The sequence below is a fragment of the Aegilops tauschii genome, chromosome 3, assembly GCF_002575655.3.
Source record: "Aegilops tauschii subsp. strangulata cultivar AL8/78 chromosome 3, Aet v6.0, whole genome shotgun sequence".
Lineage (NCBI taxonomy): Eukaryota > Viridiplantae > Streptophyta > Magnoliopsida > Poales > Poaceae > Aegilops > Aegilops tauschii.
The window spans coordinates 323,755,555-323,763,071 of NC_053037.3; positions in this window are offsets into that span (position 1 = coordinate 323,755,555).

The following is a 7,517-nucleotide window of genomic DNA, read 5'->3' on the forward strand; positions in this document are numbered from 1 at the left end:
TGATGCTCAATGTTCAAGTAGCTTAATCCAGGTTTTCCATTGAAAAACACTTTTCAAATAACCCTGTATGCTTTCCAGAAATTCTACATCATTTCTGATCAGCAATATGTTAACAACATATACTCATCAAAAATTCTATAGTGCTCCCACTCACTTCTTTGGAAATATAAGTTTCTCATAAACTTTGTATAAACCCAAAATCTTTGATCAACTCATCAAAGCGTACATTCCAACTCCGAGATGCTTACTCCAGTCCTTAGAAGGATTGCTGGAGCTTTGCATACTTGTTAGCATCTTTCAGGATTGACAAAACCATCTGGTTGTATCACATACAACCTTTCCTTAAGAAAATCGTTGAGGAAACAATGTTTTGACATCCTATCTGCAAGATTTCATAAATAATGCAGTAACTGCTAATATAGTTCCGACAGACTCTTAGCATCGCTACGAGTGAGAAAATCTCATCGTAGTCAACTCCTTGAACTTGTCGGAAAATATCTTAACGAGAAGTCGAGCTTTCTTAATGGTGATACTTACCATCATTGTATGTCTTCCCTTTTAAAATCCATGTGTACCCAACAGCCTTACGACCATCAAGTAGTTCTTTCAAAGTCTATACTTTGTTTTCATACATGGATCCTCTCGGTTTTATGGCCTCAAGCCATTCGTCGGAATCCGGGCCCACCATCGCTTCTCCATAGCTCGTAGGTTCATTGTTGTCTAGCAACATGACTTCCAAGACAGGATTACATACCACTCTGAAGTAGTACGCATCCTTGTCGTCCTACGAGGTTTGGTAGTGACTTGATCCGAAGTTTCATGATCACTATCATAAGCTTCCACTTCAATTGGTGTAGGTGCCACAGGAACAACTTCTTGTGCCCTGCTACACACTAGTTGAAGTGACGGTTCAATAACCTCATCAAGTCTCCACCATCCTCCCACTCAATTCTTTCGAGAGAAACTTTTCCTCGAGAAAGGACCTGTTTCTAGAAACAATCACCTTGCTTCCGGATCTGAAATAGGAGGTATACCCAACTGTTTTGGGTCTTCTATGAAGATGCATTTATCCGCTTTGGGTTCGAGCTTATCAGCCTGAAACTTTTTCACATAAGCGTCGCAACCCCAAACTTTTAAGAAACGACAACTTAGGTTTCTCTAAACAATAGTTCATACGGTGTCGTCTCAACGGAATTGCGTGGTGCCCTATTTAAAGTGAATGCGGTTGTCTCTAATGCCTAACCCATAAACGATAGTGGTAATTCGATAAGAGACATCATGGTATGCACCATATCCAATAGGGTGCAGTTATGATGTTCGGACACACCATCACACTATGGTGTTCCAGGCGGTATTAGTTGTGAAACAATTTCCACAATGTCTTAATTGTGTGCCAAACTCGTAACTCAGATATTCATCTCTATGATCATATCATAGACATTTTATCCTCTTGTCACGACGATCTTCAACTTCACTATGAAATTACTTGAACCTTTCAATAATTCAGACTTGTGTTTCATCAAGTAAATATACTCAGCATCTACTCAAATCATCTGTGAAGTAAGAACATAACGATATCCACTGCGTGCCTCAGCACTCAATGGATTGCACACATCAAAATATATTACTTCCAACAAGTTGCTCTCTTGTTCCATCTCACTGAAAACGAGGCCTTTCAGTCATCTTGCCCATGTGGTATGATTTGCATGTCTCAAGTGATTCAAAATCAAGTGAGTCCAAATGATCCATCTGTATGGAGTTTCTTCATGCATATATACCAATAGACATGGTTCGATGTCTCAATCTTTTCAAAAACGAGTGAGTCCAAAGATCCATCAACATGGAGCTTCTTCATGCGTTTTATCCCAATATGACTCAAATAGCAGTGCCACAAGTATGTGGTACTATCATTACTATCTTATATCTTTTGGCATGAACATGTGTATCACTACGATCGAGATTCAATAAACCATTTATTTTAGGTGCAAGACCATTGAAGGTATTATTCAAATAAAAAGAGTAACCATTCTTCTTCTTAAATGAACAACATAATCCAATCATGTCTATGCTCAACGTAAACACCAAATAACAATTATTTAGGTTTAACACCAATCTCGATGGTAGAGGGAGCATGCGATGCTTGATCACATCAACCTTGGAAACACTTCCAACACATATCGTCATCTCACTTTTAGCTAGTCTCCGTTTATTCCGCATCTTTTATTTCGAGTTACTAACACTTAGCAACCGAACCGGTATCTAATACCTTGGTGCTACTAGGAGTACTAGTAAAGTACACATTAATATAATGTATATCCAATATACTTCTGTCGACCTTACCAGCCTTCTCATCTACGAAGTATCTAGGGTAGTTCTGCTTCAGTGACCGTTCCCCTCATCTCAGAAGCACTCAGTCTCGGGTTTGGGTTCAACCTTGGCTTTCTTCACAAGAGCTGCAACTGATTTGCCGTTTCATGAAGTATCCCTTGTTTCCCGTGCCCTTCTTGAAACTAGTGGTTTTACTAACCATCAACAATTGATGCTCCTACTTGATTTCTACTTTCGCGGTGTCAAACATCGTGAATTGCTCAAGGATCATCATGTCTATCCCTGATATGTTATAGTTCATCACGAAGCTCTAATAGCTTGGTGGCAGTGACTATGAAGAACCATCACTATCTCATCTGGAAGATTAACTCCCACTCGATTCAAGTGATTGTAGTACTCAGACATCTGAGCACATGCTCAACGATTGAGCTTTTCTCCCTTAGTTTGCAGGCTTAAGAAACTTGTCAGAGGTCTCATACCTCTTGACGTGGGCACTAGTCTAAAATCCCAATTTCAGTCTTTGGAACATCTCATATGTTCTACGACGTTTCAAAAACGTCTTTGGCGCCTCAATTCTAAACCGTTAGCATTACGCACTGAACTATCACGTAGTCATCAAAACGTGTATGTCAGATGTTCGCAGCATCCACAGACGACGCTCGAGGTTCAGCACACCAAGCGGTGCATTAAGGACATAAGCCTTCTGTGCAGCAATGAGGACAATCCTCATTTTGCGGTCCCAGTCCGCATAATTGCTACTATCAACTTTCAACTAAAATTTCTCTAGGAACATATCTTAAACAATAGAACTAAAGCGTAAGCTACGACATAATTTGCAAAGACCTTTTGACTATGTTCATGATAATTAAGTTCATCTAATCAAATTATTTAATGAACTCCCACTCAGATAGACATCCCTCTAGTCATCTAAGTGATACATGATCCGAGTCAACTAGGTCGTGTCTGATCATCACGTGAGACAGACTAGTCATCATCGGTGAACATCTCCATGTTGATCGTATCTACTATACGACTCATGTTCGACCTTTCGGTCTCTTGTGTTTCGAGGCCATGTCTGTACATGCTAGGCTCGTCAAGTCAACCTAAGTGTTTCGCATGTGTAAATCTGGCTTACACCCGTTGTATGCGAACGTTAGAATCTATCACACCCGATCATCACGAGGTGCTTCGAAACAACGAACCTTCGCAACGGTGCACAGTTAGGGGGAACACATCACTTGAAATTTTAGTGAGGGATCATCTTATTTATGCTACCGTCGTTCTAAGCAAATAAGATGTAAACATGACAAACATCACATGCAAATCATAAAGTGACATGATATGGCCAATATCATCTTGCGCCTTTTGATCTCCATCTTCGAGGCGCGACATGATCACCTTCGTCACCGGCATAACACCATGATCTCCATCATCGTGTCTTCATGAAGTTGTCTCGCTAACTATTACTTCTACTACTATGGCTAACGGTTAGCAATAAAGTAAAGTAATTACATGGCGTTTTCATTGACACGCAGGTCATACAATAAATTAAGACAACTCCTATGGCTCCTGCCGGTTGTCATACTCATCGACATGCAAGTCGTGATTCCTATTACAAGAACATGATCAATCTCATACATCACATATATATAATTCATCACATCCTTTTGGCCATATCACATCACATAGCATACCCTGCAAAAACAAGTTAGACATCCTCCAATTGTTGTTGCATGTTTTACGTGGCTGCTATGGGTTTCTAGCAAGAACGTTTCTTACCTACGCAAAAGCCACAACGGTGATATGCCAATTGCTATTTACCCTTCATAAGGACCCTCCCAATCGAATCCGATCCGACTAAAGTGGGAGAGACAGACACCCGCTAGCCACCTTATGCATCAAGTGCATGTCAATCGGTGGAACCTGTCTCACGTAAGAGTACGTGTAAGGTCGGTTCGGGCCACTTCATCCCACAATGCCGCCGAATCAAGATAAGACTAGTAACGGTAAGCAAATTGAACAAATCATCGCCCACAACTACTTTGTGTTCTACTCGTGCATAGAATCTACGCTTAGACCTAGCTCATGATGCCACTGTTGGGGAACGTAGCAATAATTCAAAATTTTCCTACGTGTCACCAAGACCAATCTAGGATATGCTAGCAACGAGAGAGAGGGAGTGCATCTTCATACCCTTGAAGATCGCTAAGCGGAAGCGTTACAAGAACGCGGTTGATGGAGTCGTACTTGCCGGGGCTCCCGAAACACCTTTCGGTCATGCTGGCCATAGCCTGGTACCCCCGGAACACTTCCGGACTCCAATACCCTTCGTCCAATATATCGATCTTCACCGCCGGACCATTCCGGAACTCCTCGTGATGTCCGGGATCTCATCCGGGACTCCGAACAACCTTCGGTAACCACATACTATTTCCCATAACAACTCTAGCGGTACCGAACCTTAAGTGTGTAGACCCTACGGGTTCAGGAACCATGCAGACATGACCGAGACACCTCTCCGGCCAATAACCAATAGCGGGATCTGGATACCCATATTGGCTCCCACATGTTCCACGATGATCTCATCGGATGAACCACGATGTCGCGGATTCAATCAATCCCGTATACAATTCCCTTTGTCCATTGGTATGTTACTTGCCCGAGATTCGATCGCCGGTATCCTAATACCTCGTTCAACCTCCTTACCGGCAAGTCACTTTACTCGTTCCGTAACGCATGATCCCGTGGCTAACTCATTAGTCACATTGAGCTCATTATGATGATGCATTACCGAGTGGGCCTAGAGATGCCTCTCCGTCATACGGAGTCACAAATCCCAGTCTCGATTCGTGCCAACCCAACAGACACTTTCGGAGATACCTGTAGTGCGCCTTTATAGCCACCCAGTTACGTTGTGACGTTTGATACACCCAAAGAATTCCTACGGTATCTGGGAGTTGCACAATCTCATGGTCTAAGGAAATGATACTTGACATTAGAAAAGCTCTAGCAAACGAACTACACGATCTTGTGCTATGCTTAGGATTGGGTCTTGTCCATCACATCATTCTCCTAATGATGTGACCCCCTTATCAATGACATCCAATGTCCATGGTCAGGAAACCATAACCATCTATTGATCAACGAGCTAGTCAACTAGAGGCTTACTAGGGACATGTTGTGGTCTATGTATTCACACATGCATTACGGTTTCCAGTTAATACAATTATAGCATGAACAATAGACAATTATCATGAACAAGGAAATACAATAATAACCATTTTATTATTGCCTCTAGGGCATATTTCTAACAATAATGTAAACAAGAAGAAATCTAGCAATAAGATTAAACCCTCGTCATTTTATCCTTAGTGGCCACAATAAAAAGACGTGTCTTGTCCCTGTCAGTCACTGGCATATAGAAATCGCTGCCAGATTCAACCCACCAGAAAGCACCTCTCCCACTGAAGATAAATTAATCACACTTGGCCAAAGTAGACGTATATATCAGAGAGAAATACAAAGCTATTTAACTATGCAACAAAGAAACTTCAAGAGATTCAATATAAATCAATGAACAATGTGATAATAGATTCACAATTCATCGGATCCCAACAAACGCACCACAAGAATTACATAGGATTGATCTCAAAAGAGAACATGGTATTCAAGATCCAAGAGGGACAAATAACCCAACGAGGAGCTAAAGGTAGAACAAATATTCCATCAAGTTCTATCGACCACCGATACAACTCTACGCACGCTTGACGTTCGCTTTACCGGAAACAAGTATGAAACTAGAAGTACTTTGTAGGTGTTTTTGGATAGGTTTGCAAGAAAGTAAAGAGCACGTAAATAAAAGCTAGGGGCTGTTTAGATAAAGACACAACTAAATTAGTTTTAGTAAAGAGTGTTTTTTTACGAGAAAGTTATTTGTCCCTAGGCAATCGATAACTAGACCGGTAATCATTATTGCAATTTTATTTGAGGGAGAGGCATAAGCTAACATACTTTCTCTACTTGGATCATATGCACTTATGATTGGAACTCTAGCAAGCATCCGCAACTACTAAAGATCATTAAGGTAAAACCCAACCATAGCATTAAAGTATCAAGTCCTCTTTATCCCATACGCAAACAACCTACTTACTCGGGTCTGTGCTTCTGTCACTCACGCCACCCACCATAAGCAAATCATGAACATATTGCAAACCCTACAGCAGGAATCCCTCACGTTTGCGCGACACGGAGAGCACCATAGGACAGCACCAATAATAAAACATGCAACTCAAACCAATCATGATCATCAATTAACCCATAGGACAAAACGGATCTACTCAAACATCATAGGATGGCCATACATCATTGGGAAATAATATATAGCGTTGAGCACCATGTTTAAGTAGAGATTACAGCGGGTAAGAGAGAGGTTACACCGCTGCATAGAGGGGGGGGGAAGAGTTGGTGATGATGGTGGTGAAGTTGTTGGTGAAGATTGCGGTGATGATGATGGCCACGGCAGCGTTCCGGCGCCACCGGGAGAGAAGGGGAGAGGGGGCCCCTTCGTCTTCTTATTCCTTGACCTCCTCCCTAGATGGGAGAAGGGTTTCCCCTCTGGTCCTTGGCCTCCATGGCGTGGGAGGGGCGAGAGCCCCTCCGAGATTGGATCTATCTCTATGTCTCTCTCTGTTTATGCGTTCTCGTCTGCTGCCCTTTCACCGTTTCGTGTATATATGGAGATCCGTAACTCCGATTGGATTGAAACCTTCACCCAGATCTTTTTCCAAAAATTAGCTTTCTTGCGGCCAAAGAAGGGCATCAACCACCTTACGGGGGGCCCACGAGGGTCAGGGGCGCGCCTGCCTGGAGTGGGCATGGGCCCCACCCTCGTGGTCACCTCGGGCACCGTCTCGCGTTGATTTTACTTCCCAAAAATCACAAATATTCCAAAATAATTCTCCGTCCATTTTTATCCCGTTTGGACTCCGTTTGATATGGGGTTTCTGCGAAACATAAAACATGCAACAAACAGGAACTGGCACTGGGCACTGGATCAATATGTTAGTCCCAAAAATAATATAAAAAGTTGCGAAAAGTATATGAAAGTTGTATAATATTGGCATGGAACAATCAAAAATTATAGATACGACGGAGACGTATCAGCATCCCCAAGTTAATTCCTGCTCGTC